We start from the raw sequence: 14,315 nt of genomic DNA, 5'->3' as shown, positions 1-14,315 counted from the left end.
TTCATAAATTCTAATTTTACTGCTTGGCAAAGTGAGCAGTAGTGGATTTTTGGAACACATCACGGGCCTGTTGAATTTTAAATTATGAAACTGACCCCACACGAGCAGCAGCCAAACACGAGCTTGTCATCAACCTGAGAAACAGCAGGGCTGAAACTGCAGCTTGTGACATACTCCAGCACCAGGAGACAGCAGAGTTTACACTAGCGTAAACAAAGCCAGAATCAGGTTTTGAGTCTTTTATACAAGAACCACAGTGTTTGCACGTAAAGAGGTAAGATAACTGCTTACTCGCTCACAGGTGCTTCCCCATGGAAAACTCCACTAATTCTCTCTCACAGAACTATTCCTGTAGCTCTGATGCCTGTCCTGGACAAAAAACACATGTGAAAAGGCAATCGATTGCCCAGTGTTATTAGAGACAATAAAAGTCTAATTCTAGGCTAAAACCTGACTTTAGACTGTAGGTCTAGTCCTCAGCTCTGGCTGAGAAGCACCTACTGCAGTGCGGTACAGGAAAGACAAGACAAAGGGGCAGTGAAGCAATTTTGATAGCACACTCTACGGTCCAGCAGGTAGGACCATTGTGAAAAGCTTCCATATCCTCTCCTGGCAGAAGGGGGCTAATTTACAAACAATTACAGCAACTGGCTTGTATCCCCAAATCATCAGTTCTGCAGGATAAAGTTTGTCAGCGGAACAGTGCTACATGGGGCAGGATACTGACCCTTCATGCCAGAGAAGTGGCTAAAATTAGGTACCTTGTCCAATTACTGAGGCATCTAATACCAAGCCTAATTTCACATGGGGTCCAAGGATCCAGCAGCCCCTCCAAAAAAACAAAAACTGCCCACCTCAATAGTCACTGTTGCTTTGGCCCTTCTATTGCAGCAGGAGGACAGAAGCCTGCTTCTTTCACAAAATAAAGATGTTAGAAAGAGACTAGTGTTTCCTGATGCCAAAAAGAGGGAGATCTCATAAATAGTAGACTAGCTCTCTACATTCAAGCTCTGAAAAGCTAAGCATTCTCCAGCTTTGTGTACCTGCTCTTCAATCAGCATGACAGGAGTCACAGAAGTTACTTTGTCCAGCTCAGCAGTGTATTGGAAACCCTTGCTATATTTTTGTACAAGTCCTAAATTTACCTGTTGTAGAGGAGGAGTTTATCAAAGACTGACAAAGTTACCACAACTTGCAAAGCTACCAAATACTTGCAGAGAAGAAAAAAAAAAACCAACCACAAACCCACAAACCCACAGAATTTTATCAAGAAAACCGTGAAGTATCACATTTCTCCTACAAAAGAAAATTACTTCAACTACAACCACATCTAGCACCTGCACCCTAAGCCAGCTTCCCAAAGGGATTCTTCATAATCAACAGAAGAAACTGAGTTGAAAGAAAAGTGCCATACAAAAAAGGAGATCTCTGTACTCTACTAATATATTTTAATGCCCACAGTAATCCTGGAAACACCCAAAGCCCTCTACTAAGGAGGAAATCAAGGGGGGGCACGGGGAAGGATATCTGCAAAATAAATACAGAAGTGGTCAGACAGACCCAGACCCATCACGTCAGAGTCAGCATGCTGTCAAGAACAGGGTCACACAGACTAGGCTCAGTTTCCCTGACCAGACACTGGGCATGCAACCATATTTGAACTCGTTGCACATGTATGCTGTAAGGCTCCTGTGCTCTGAGGATGCCACAGAACCCTCTTCCCTTAGCTCTCTGGCACACAGTCAGGACAGGCTGGCTGCTATTCCCTTCACAGAAATGGAGATTTTTATAGCTCAGCTATCCCAAATTCCCAGCACTAACCTTGCTAATCCTCCCTAAATGGAATGTTTCTTCTTTTTTTTTTTCCCCCCCAGTATATTAGCACCTAAAGAGGTTCTCATTCCTTATAACCAGACAAAGGATAAAACATTTGCAATAAATGTTTCTTCCATCAGTGTTTTCTGAGCAAGTGTAAGCAATCTCCTGATTTAAATTAAAGACGCCAGAAAGATGGAAAGAAAGATGTCACTTTACTGAAAAACATAACGTGTTTCTTCCCAATAGTTTCTTCTAATGCTCAAAATTATCAGTCCTACTGCTTTATGCTGCCTTATAGCCACCCCTAGACCTGGTTTGCTAAAAGACACAATAGTGATCAAGAGACACAGCTGAAATGACAACATGACAAATGTCTTCCAATTACCTTGAAAACAATCTAAAGAAAAACACAAAAAGCCTTAAAGCAAATAACATTTTTTTACATTATAAAAACAGGTCAGATGTGAATCAAGGGGGCTTTACTAATATCACTGCCATTTGGATACCCTATGCTACAACTTCTACCAGAGAGTTTCTCATTATAACTTTTCTTGCAAAGCTTCTGGTCCCACCCACCATTGGCAAAAGGTTAATGGCAGGGAAGTACCTCTTGTGGAAGCACTGGCAGGGTGTGGTAACTGCATGACATCTGTAGATGAGACATGGCCTGGGAAACAATAGCATAGGCTGCACAGATGCATTTGGAAACTCTGGGCAACACAGTGTATGTGTATCAACATGGGTTATGAATTCACACTTGTATTATGACCTATTCTCATTTGTTCTTCTCTGTTTAGTAGGTTACTGCTCACAGAGGCAAATACTAGCTCAGACAACCGCTGGGAATGTATGATGAATATGCAGTCACCTGTTAGGTAAACTAAGGGAAGCCTCTCAGCCAGCTGTTCAGACAGAGCTCCCAGTGATCTTATGAACACCCACGATTTCCCTTCAATCACATGGAGAAACATGCATCCGTGCTACCACCCATTTCTCAATGTCCAAGTGATGCATTGCTCATGTTTTCCAGCCATCGTCCACAAAAACACTATGCCATAGCTATAATTGTCCTCAGGCACACCACCTCACAAGTGCATGTCAACCAGTAAACTCCACCCGGACAGTCACAAGAGGAAACTGCTCCCATGAAGTCCTTGATGTCTGCGGTCTCCTGGCCACAGCCAGAAGAAAGTTTCCAGATTAGCTTTATTAATGACATGACAGCTCCTCAGATGAACTAATGAGCTACTTCTGAGGAGGAGCAATCACCTGTTGCCATGACAGGTATCACAGAACATAACAGCAATCACTCCTTACACAGCTATAACACACACACATCTGCTCACTTGCCATCTCTGCCATCACTCTGAGACAGAAAAGTGATCTGAACCGTAGAAGTCAGCCTGAAGTGAGCACTCACGCTTTTATGCAACTACATACATTGACACATATAGAGAAGATTTAATTTATTAGTAATAATGCTGACCTAAGAACGAGTCAGCAATGATGCAACAAAAGTAGTCTTGACACTTAACCAACCAGCTTGGAGATTCAAAAGCTTAAAATCAGGGCAAAGCTACCACTAAATGAGCATATAGAAATTCCTCTCTCTAAAGAAGAGCCCATAAACCTTACTTAAGAACAACTATTACTGACCCTAGACTTGCAATGCTACTGTAACATCATTCCACAATCAAATAAACCACTTCAAAAAACTGTTTTCTGGTGACATATAAAAACCATGATGTGGCCTGCATTCATTACATCTTGCAACAATGTTGTTATGATAAAAGTAGGACATAAGACAAATTCTATTTCTATTTTTGCCACAGCCTGTGGGTGAAACCTTGGCCATGCAAAATGGCCAACAAAAGTTTGTTTCCCTTGGACTGTAATATTTACACACAGGTTTGCATTCTATATTTCTAGTCTACCCCTAAAATTGTGACATTCTTGCAGAAGTTAAACAAGCATGAAGCATTATCATCACTGTGCTATAAGCATACTCTGTTCTATACTGTGTGTATGTAATGGCTGTATGAATCAGAAAATTGGGATTGGCTTAGCATACATATCTCTGCACAGCACAGTGAACAGACTGTCTTCAGCCTTGGAGTGTGCCACTTTTGTGACTCCGCTCCTCTGTAGCAATACGCATAAAACAGGCATCCAGTAAAAGACATCCAATTCTGACACTTCAGAGAACACAGAACAAAAAAATATCACCATTATGTCGTTGGCTGTTGTGGTGCAAAAGTCAATCATTACGCATCTTTGTGTTTCTCATAGTGATCCTATGAGTAGTTTTCTACTTATCTCTAATCTAGCAAAAAAAATTACCTGTGTCATACCATATATTTTAGATCTGTAGGTTCAAAAAAGGAAAGAAAAAAAAGCAACAAATTTCATTGCCCATTTTGTTTCATTAGCATATGCTTCATGCATTGTTCATGCAGTCCTGTCTCTGGAATTAGCCATTAGTAAGTTCATGCTCGTTAAAAACTTTGAAAATTATTCTTGCTGCATGATTCTACAACTACCGCTTGGCTAGGAACAGTCTATGTATTGATTCCAGAGCAGTAAAATGTGAAATTTAGCATTTAAAATTAACATGTCTTTCATTTTATCATGACTGATATTGCAGTATGCTGTATTTGCTTGCAAATCTTTCAGCATCAGTAGTAATCGGATCACACACATCACAATCCGAAGAGCAAGTCAGACATGACCACAAGATTCTTGAAAGATGATTTCTTAAACTGCACTCCCACCTTTCCATCAACCTTTGCTATCACCATTTAAATTGGAACTCTGAAGCTCATTTAACAATATACACTCAGTGCACTGAATTTTTGCTACCAGCTGGTCCTTAAAATGGCTGTCAACCATATAGCCAACTATTTCACGGTCATGTTCTTCCACCAGTCACATCAAGACCTCAAAAATGCTATACAAATGTAGCACACATTTTTAATAGCAGAATGTTAATTTAAAAAAAAAAAAGAATTAAAAACTACAGTTAAAGAATAAATCAGACTACAGATGACCCCTTTTAATGTGAGCAACATTTAATGGAGAAAAGCAGAAGAAAATAACATTTAACACTGATTACATTTTTATTAATTCTTAGTCTTTTTTTAAGGAAACCTACTGGAACGATACAACTGAGACTGTATTCTGTGTAGATATACAAAATACCTGTCTGCCATGTGGTGCCTGTCTATATACAATGCTTTACTGTGGCTGCTTCTTTCACAAGGTCCTTCTAACTCATATATGTGGTGCCGTTCTAATGAACTGCAATTTGGTTTGGAGGGTGAGGAAAGACTAAGTTCCTGAATTAGGAGTTTTATATTCCTTTGAACTATAATTACAGCTAAAAGTATTCATGTCACCAGTGCACCTAAACATGGAAGTTAGTGCTGCAGAATTACACACATGTTCATTCCAGAGTAGTATTCCATTGCACAGCCATCTCCTCAGGGGTCAGATCCTGCCCACAGGACTTTCTGCAAGTTCTTGGAAGACAAAGAGCCCCAAGATTTCCACCAGCTCCCTCTACTGGTAATCATGCTATGACCAAACAGGCTCCTTTGTGCCCACTCATGGGCCACCAGCTCTCAAGTGTTCTACAACAGCTCATGAAATACCATCTTCAAGTGACAGACACCACCTGCCTTCTGCATAAGACAACAACACTCAGTAACAGCTACTGATGGCACAGGAGCCAGGGACAACACACTCTGCAATAATAGGAACTGAACTAAGGCATCGTACCCACTGAGTCAAATCCTGAAGGCTTCAGTGGGACTGGATTTGGTTCAGGTGCTAGTTCCAAAAGACAGCTCTTCCAGGAAGAGCACTACTATATGGCAAGTTAAAAAAAGGACGTAAACCAACTTTCTTCTTTTACAGATCTTCACAGCAGACAAGTAGTCCTGCTCTTTGCTCTTCACAAGCACAAAGGAAACAAAACAAAAGTACTGGAAGTTTCCTCTAAAGGTGGGGACACAAAAAAACCAAAACACAACAAAAAAACTACACCAAAAAAAACAACACCCAGCCCTTCCCTAGTATGTGAGCTGAGTCAGGTGACACTTTCCTCCAAAAAGGCAGGCACTGTCTTTGAGGAAACTGCAACCACGCCAACAATAGCGCTTGCCTGTCAGGCAAAACACCTTGGGTGTTTTTTTTGTGTTAATCCTCATCAACTCCCAAGATTTTGATCAATTACACTCTGCCCTAAGTTGAAGACATAGGGCTTACTAATTGAGTGCTACTCAGGGGCGTACAAAAGGCTGAAGGAAAATTAAAATATGTCCTGTGGAACCATTACAATTATAAAGCCATTACATGGTTCTTCATATGCAGACTTTGTAAGAGGGTTGCTGATTAATCCAGCCTATGATTAATGCACAATGAATATAAAAAGACTATCACAACAGGAATGAGTTTCCAATGCCATCTCAGAGCAAATTTATTTTATTTCAGATTGTGCGCTAAGCAAGCAAAATAACTCCTTTACCAACAGGCCTGAGAACAGCAGGCAAGCACAACAGACCATACTGCACTACCACTTCTCTGCTGTGTACAGATAATGCTGAGAGCAGCTGGTTACATGGTCCTCACAGTCACTTCCATCGTATCTGTGCTATGATGGGTAACTCCTGGCCTAACCATTTACTTTTCAAGCATTAAAGTAAGATCATACCTCTCTCGTAAGAGTTCAAAGCCAGGCTGCAGCTAAGGCTTGCTGAGAATCCATCCCAAACTCCAACACATTTAGTAGCACCTTTAAAAAGATTAAGCGAAGTTCTACAGGGAGGTAAAGTGTATATAATGCAACAAATATCACAAAACCTTTTCTGACACTTCATTGGAAGACTGCTGTTTTACACGTAAGCTGCCTTTGTGGAAATTATTTTAAATTCAACTTCAGAGGCCTGATTTTTTTTTTCCTTCATAGAATCACAGAACAGTTTGGGTTGGAAGGGACCTTAAAGACCATCTAGTTCCAAGCCCCCTGCCATGGGCAGGGACACCTTCCAGTAGACCAGGTTGCTCAAAGCCCCATCCAACCTGGCCTTGAACACTTCCAGGGATGGGGCAGCCACAGCCTCTCTGGGCAACCTGTTCCAGTGCCTCACCACCCTCACAGTGAAGAACTTCTTCCTTACATCTAATCTAATTCTACCCTCTTTCAGTTTAAAGCCATTACCCCTTGTCCTATCGCTACACGCCCTTGTAAAAAGTCCGTCCCCATCTTTCCTGTGGGTCCCCTTTAGGTACTGGAAGGCTGCTATAAGGTCTCCCCAGAGCCTTCTCTTCTCCAGGCTGAACAGCCCCAAGGCTCTCAGCCTGACCTCACAGTAGAGGTGCTCCAGCCCTCTGATCATCTTTGTGGCCCTCCTCTGGACTCGCTCCAACAGGTCCATGTCCTTCTCATGTTGGGGGCCCCAGAGCTGAACACAGTACTGCAGGTGGGGTCTCACAGGAGCAGAGCAGAGGAGGACAATCCCCTCCCTCCACCTGCTAGTCACGCTTCTTTTGATGCAGCCCAGGATGCAGTTAGCTTTCTAGGCTGCAAACACACATTGCCAGGTCATGGTGAGCTTCTCGTCAACCAACAGCCCCAAGTCCTTCTCCTCAGGGCTGCTCTCAGTCCACTCATTGCCTGGCCTGTATTTGTGCTTGGGAGTGCCCTGACCCATGTGCAGGACCTTGCACTCAGCCTTGTTGAACTTCATGAAGTTCACACGGGCCCACCTCTCAAGCCTGTCTACTTCCTTGTAGAAGTTTAATGCAGATACCTTGATGCTAGCCAAGTCAAGGGCTTGTCAATAACTGGAAACAGAGGCTGAAGCAGGAATTTGCTTGTCCCCCCTATATTGGTGAAAGCAATTTCAGCTATTTATAAAACCCCAAACATTTAGTACTATTTATACTATTTAACTCTACAAGTAGAGTTAAAATATTGCAGACCTGCTTCAGTGTTAAGTGTCCCAAATACAGATGTGCATATTTGTGATTAGTAAATATCAAATTTTCTATATTCCATATACATTTTCATTTAAACTGTGCAGAAATTCTTTGGGAAATGAGAACAACTGTATGGCCCACAAGATATGATGGCTTTTACAAGTATCAACAGGAATTAACTAGCTAACATACAAATACAGAGAAATACATATTGCCATTTTCCTTGTGGCAGGAAGTAATTTTCTTTACAAAAAGACACAATTTCTTCACAGAATAAGACCAATTAATTCAGTTTAAAAAATTACATTGATGCAAACAAAAATGCTGTCCTGGTTTTGGCTGAGATAGAGTTAATTTTCTTCCTAGTAGCTGGTATAATGCTGTCTTTGGGATTTAGGATGAGAATAATGTTGATAACACACTGATCTTTTAGCTATTGCTAAGTGGTGTTTACACTAAGTCAAGGAGCTTTCAGCTTCTCACCCCACCCTGCCAGCGAGCAGGCTGGGAACACACAAGGAGCTGTGAGGGGACACAATCAGGACAGCTGACCCCAACTGGCCAAAGGGATATTCCATACCATATGACATCATGCTCAGGGTATAAACTGGGGGGAGTTGACCAGGGGGGTGGCAGGCTGCTGCTCGGGAACAGGCTGGGCATCAGTCGGTTCATGGTGAGCAATTGTTTTTCATTTGCATCACTTGTTTTTCTTGGGTTTTATGTCTCTCTCTTTTTGTTATTTTCCTTTTCATTACAATTTATTATTATTATTTCAATTATTAAACTGTTCGTATCTCAAGCCACGAGTTTTCTCACTTTTACCCTTCCCATTCTCTCCCCCATCCCATTGGGGGGGGGGGAGTGAGCAAGAAGCTGGGTGGGGCTGAGCTGCTGGCTGGGGTTAAACCACAACAAATGCCTAAACAGTATGTTGATAAGTAACATACACAATAAGATGCTACTAAAGTTTATCATTAGTAACTCAGTCTTGATATTTCAGGATTCTGAACAAAAAAAATGATGCCAAGGCACAATTTGGATTTTTTTTTTTTTTCCCCTTAAGTACAAAGTTTGAGAACTTGCTGTCATGCCAAACCTATACTGCTACTGGTCTTTTACAATGATTAAATTTCTGCTGCAATCCTGCTGCGTTTGATATTTAAATACAGCAATTTCTGCTGCATTTCATAGTTAAAAATAAACTCTACTATTAATTATATTTGATGAAAAGAGAACCATAAAACCTGCTATGCTTAAAGTTTTCGGGCAACCCGTTTAGCTGTGTAAAAGGGGAGCAAACAAGGAAAAAAAAGGGGAGGAAATATATAGCAACAGAATCCTTCCAAAGAGATAAGCAGAGAAACTGAGCGAGGACAAGAATTTTCCCATTGTGAAAAACAGAGCAAATCCTATTCCCATGTGGGTGCTTAACTGGTGCAAAGACTACAAAACAGTAATCCAAGAAACATAAGACACTTTTACTTTTCTCTCAAAATAAAATGAAGATCTAGAATTTACAAGCACATCTTGCAAAGAACTCAAAAACCTTCCTTAACATTGTAAATTATGTTTACAAAGAGCAAAAAGAAAAGTTATCACCATTGATTACATGCAGGAGCTCTATACATATGGCTTACAGGGTACACAGTTGTCGGGGCGATATAATCTTGCACTGCTAAAGGAGTCACTTTTAAGTATCTTGGAATTCATGGAAGATACTTCTATCTTTCCTTGCCTTACAGAAAAAAGGCTCAACTATGGCCACAGCACCCCAAATGTAACTTCACCCACACTGTATTTGCACAGTTCTGCATGGACACAAGGCTGACCTGCAGAGGCCAGTGAAGGTGTGTGACAACCTCGGCTCCTGGAGTCGGCCAGCACACACATCAGTCAGTCCTCTCCTGCAATCTCACATCTGCTGTGGAGAACGAGAACATGGGCAGAGAAGGCTGGAACTCCACCCCTGTTCTCCTGTTGCACAAAGACGACTTTGTGTAAAACAAAAATTAGTTTCTTTAGTCAGACAGAGCTTAACAAGAACAGGAAATCTGTATTTACAAAATCTGAAAATTAACTGTTCTATCCTGTAAGAATAGTACTGTTTGGACTCTCTGATCATCTTCTCAGAGTCGTCACACATACTAGAATATGTTACATTGGGAAATATTTTCTCACTTGCAGCGTAAATCCTCAGCCACCTGGAACCAGTCCTGTGCCAAAGCCCATGCAGTTACACTTGGTGAAAAAACAGGCATTGCCTTGAGGAGCCACCACAGTGAAGTAAACTGACTCAGTTCTAACAGTAAGACATTTTCAGAACTAGATTTCTTACTGCTCTGAAATGCATAAAATAATAAAGTTTGGCACACATAAAAATTCTGGCTCAGTTAAAAATAAACCACTGTACACCTACAAGACATAACTCACCCCATCTTGTGAACTGTCCTACTGGAACCAGAGGATATACTCATACCAGCAAATAACAAAAATATGATCCTAATCCACACTTGCTTTATTAAAGCAAAGGGCTAGACTAGTCAAGACTCCTCATACTAGTACAGAACTGGAGAAAATTTAAGGAGAGTAACTCCAGATTGCTAGTATAAACCATAATCTGAAACAAATGTGACATACCAAGTTTCAGATGGACACTATGAAATGACAGATGTTAGCATATGAAAGACAAAGTACTGGATGGAGCCAAAGTCCTCTTGTAGCCACGTTATGCCTATATCAATAAGGCATTTCAACTTTATTACTAATATTTGGTTAAGTTCAAACACAATCCTGCCAATAAATTAAAGTAAACACACCTATCTAAAGTACACAAAACCAGACTAACACAGCCTGGTACTTACACACATGGGAATTTCTACCTGTGCATGTGTAATCACTGTGCTTATAGGACTTTCTTCATTTTCCTTCAGTAAGGCTGGCATTGTACAAAACATTAAGATAACTTTTAGCTACAAGACCTGGCTAAGCAGGGACCTTACTGAATTTGACCAGACTGCAAACCCTATCAGCCTCCAATATTTCCTTTCTGCCCTTCAAAAACACTAGTGAAACAAAACCATTAAATAAAAAGATTAGTGCTGAAGGCTGGCTGGCAGGGGAGCAAAGCCACGTGGATTGTGTTTGGAGAGCTTTCCCACAGCGCTCACCTGTTCCTGGGTTCACCTTCCACTTTCTGCTCTGCACATGGGGGTGCGGTTCCTGCCACCCTGAACTCTCAGATGGGGGCAGAAATTCAGGGCCCAAACATTCACCACAGAAAGCAGCAGAGCTCTCAGGAGAGCTGTGGTCAGCTTTGATTGACGGTCAGTCCTCTCCTCTCCCCTCTGCCTAAGGGAAGGATGCTGCTGATACTACATTTACTGCTCCTGCATGATAGAAGTCAGTACTGAAGAAATCAGCTGTCAAGAGGCACAGACACCTCCAGATACACAAAGACCTAATAACTTTGGGGTGTGCCGCAGCATCCATATGGTTCTCTGATCACCCCGACTGAGATATAAAGTTTGAGCCACATTTTTCTCTTTTTTTTCCTGTTCCCTGACTGTCCAAGCAAAATTTTTAGTGTTATTCTTAGGCAAGAGGAAAGTATCATGTAGTCATTATGGAGTAAATTTTGAAACTGAACATCTTAAAGCATTTTGATTAAAATTAGGTTAAGACATCAGTGCACCTCTTCCGTTTCTATACTTTTTAGTTTATTTTAAATCTGCAGACTAATTGTTTCTAATAAGTCTTTACTGCAATTTATCAATTTGCTCTTTTCCTACTGCCTTTCATTTTTTAAGTAGTACAACAGTATACATGGACTAATGTTATAAAAACAAACAATTTTTTGAGCCAAATTATTTAACAGACAGACATACTTCAAACTAAGTAATTCTGAGGGAAGTCTTATGACCATCATATGTACAGAAGCAGATTAAAATCTCCCATAACAGAGTTCCTCCTCATACTACAGAGTGTACTTGCATGCCTAATCCATAAATGCAAGGGAAGAGAGAATACTTTTTAAAATTAGTTAGTTGAGAACGCTCCTTAGCATCAGATCTGGACAGGCTTTTTTTCTAGGCACCAGAACTTTGTTGGGGTCAGCACAAATAGAGAATGCATCAGTGAAGCTGAGTTTCACAGCCTCAGTCAGCACATGCAGAGCGTCAGCTGTATCACGACCCATGTCTGAAAGCAGCAACAACAAAAGCACAATTGCATTAGATTTACCACACATTTAAAAACGTCCAGTGTTACTGCATAATAAAGAACATGGTACATCCAGACATTATTCACATAACTTTTTTGAGGTATTAATTTAATCATACTGTTCACAGCATTGCACAGTAGTTAGCAATGAGGAATTCTGAAATGGTATAAAGTTGTATATAAAAATCAGTTAAATCATACTGAAGATTTTCTTTGACATTTATATTGTAGCTTGCAAAACATAATATTTTCAACATAAAAATGAAAACAGTTTCATACTAAGAATCTCTCTCCAAATAATATCACATTTTATTTAGCAGTAGAAAACTATTCATTGGACAGTTTACTTGAATTGAAGTCATGGCTTCTGACTGGGCTTCAATGAAGAGTTTCCTTGAACTGTAAATGGCTGAAAATTTTTACAGATTCATTCTTCTGTGTCTGAATCATACTTCCAGAGTTGGCCAGATTTGAAAAACAAACACATGCCACTCAAATCTCTTACTGGATATAAAAGTCATACTTTAACGAATTTTGCAAAATGTTTAGGGTCAAGGCTGTGATTCCTTGTCCACTTGGAGGTATTTCCCAAACATTCACACACTACACGGAGGAAAAAAAAAAAAAAGCTTTTTTTCCCCTTTAAAGAAGCTTTAAATAACAAAGAGAGCATTATTAGAAATTTATACTAAAACCAGCACAGAGTGAAGGTATTTCTTCCTAACATAAACACACAAACTCCCAACAGGAAGGTAGTGGCTTTCCCCGCTTCTCCAACTCAATCTTTTAGAATAAGAGATAAGCATTATAAATTAGCACAGTGTTCTGCAGCAGTAACCCAATCCGCTGTCCAATCCAGTGTAAGAAAGCGCTAATACTATCATTATTGCTACATGGGGGGAGGGTGTTGAGCCTTCACACAGAATAGATTTCAGCTGCAGATTAATTACAGATATGCATTTTTCATAATGCACTTGAAGGTTACTTAATACTTGGTGCATTCAGGGTCAGATTGTGGCCTTTGTTTTTGCCTAGTATTCCCAAGAGCCTAAAAAGCTCAGAACCTGTCTGCAGCAGAAATGTGCCAGTCAAAACGGTTTGTGAGAAGCATATAAAATTATGAAAAACCCTCTTTTGCCTTCAGCACAGGATCTGTAAACTACCTGTCAAAGAATAAAAGCCTCAACTGTGCTTGCTTGCTTGTAGGAGGACATCAGTAGAAGCAAGATGCCCCATAAACCCTGCCAAACAGGCATTTTCCTAAACTTCTGCTTTGTTGGACAACTGTTACCATAGTCCTGATCAGCAGGATGCAGCTCCCTGGGCCAGCTGCTGCTCTGCTGCAGCCTTGCAACTCTTGAACCGTTTGTTACTTGAGGTTGCATGTAAGGCAAGAAGGCAAGACTCCCAGCAAGACCAGCCTACTTGACAAGGGGTTTCACATGTAGTAAGATATGTGGTTTAAGATGTCCTGAGGCTGAGGAAGGCCTATGACTTTCCTCATGTTGGGGAGGCATTTTAATGATCTGTTCTTAAGAACTGGGCACCCCAACTTCTTCTACGGCTGTGCTCCAAAAGCAGCGATGTTTGCTCCACTTTTAAAACGTGCCTCTGCACACTGATTTGCCAAACCTCCGAAACTCCCTCTTCCCTTTGACAGGATCAAGGCATGACCCACTCCTCCTGGCCAACAATGTATTCCAGCAGCCACTGCTAGTGCCAAACCCATCCCACAGGAGGAATTCCCTCTCCCCCTGCCACAGCTCCAGCACAGGTGTTCCAACACCCCTTGGAAGTCAGTGCCAGTTCTGAGGAACCTTTGCAGCCATAGACCACATCAAGACAGACCAAGCATTTCCCATCCCTCTTCCAGCACACATCATTCTGGCAAGCCATGCTCTGGCTCCGCAGGACACAGGTACAAACATATCCGATGTTTCAGATGCCACATGCACACCTGCTGAGCACTAAAGCAAACACCTCCTTTAAGACTGAGCTAACCCAAATTATCTTGCTAAGTCTACAAAAACCTTGTAGAGTTTTATGTCCGTTTCCAAAGCTGCTATGTATCTGGATGTTTTGGTTTCAGTATTACTCAGCACATGGATTTTCCTGCTTTGAAAATAGGAAATGCAGGAGCCCAACAGGTAGGCCATTAGACCTAAGAGTCTGTCCTCTGTTGCTCAACTTGGACACAACTCCCATTGATGTAATTAAAAAGTTTCCTAGAGTAAAGCCTCAGGCGTGGGTGTGCCAAGTATTTCAAAATAGTCTCTGTAAGCCATGCTGTGTACTTC

Source organism: Haliaeetus albicilla, chromosome 9, assembly GCF_947461875.1.
Source record: "Haliaeetus albicilla chromosome 9, bHalAlb1.1, whole genome shotgun sequence".
Classification (NCBI taxonomy): domain Eukaryota; kingdom Metazoa; phylum Chordata; class Aves; order Accipitriformes; family Accipitridae; genus Haliaeetus; species Haliaeetus albicilla.
Note: the sequence above shows the minus strand (reverse complement) of the source record.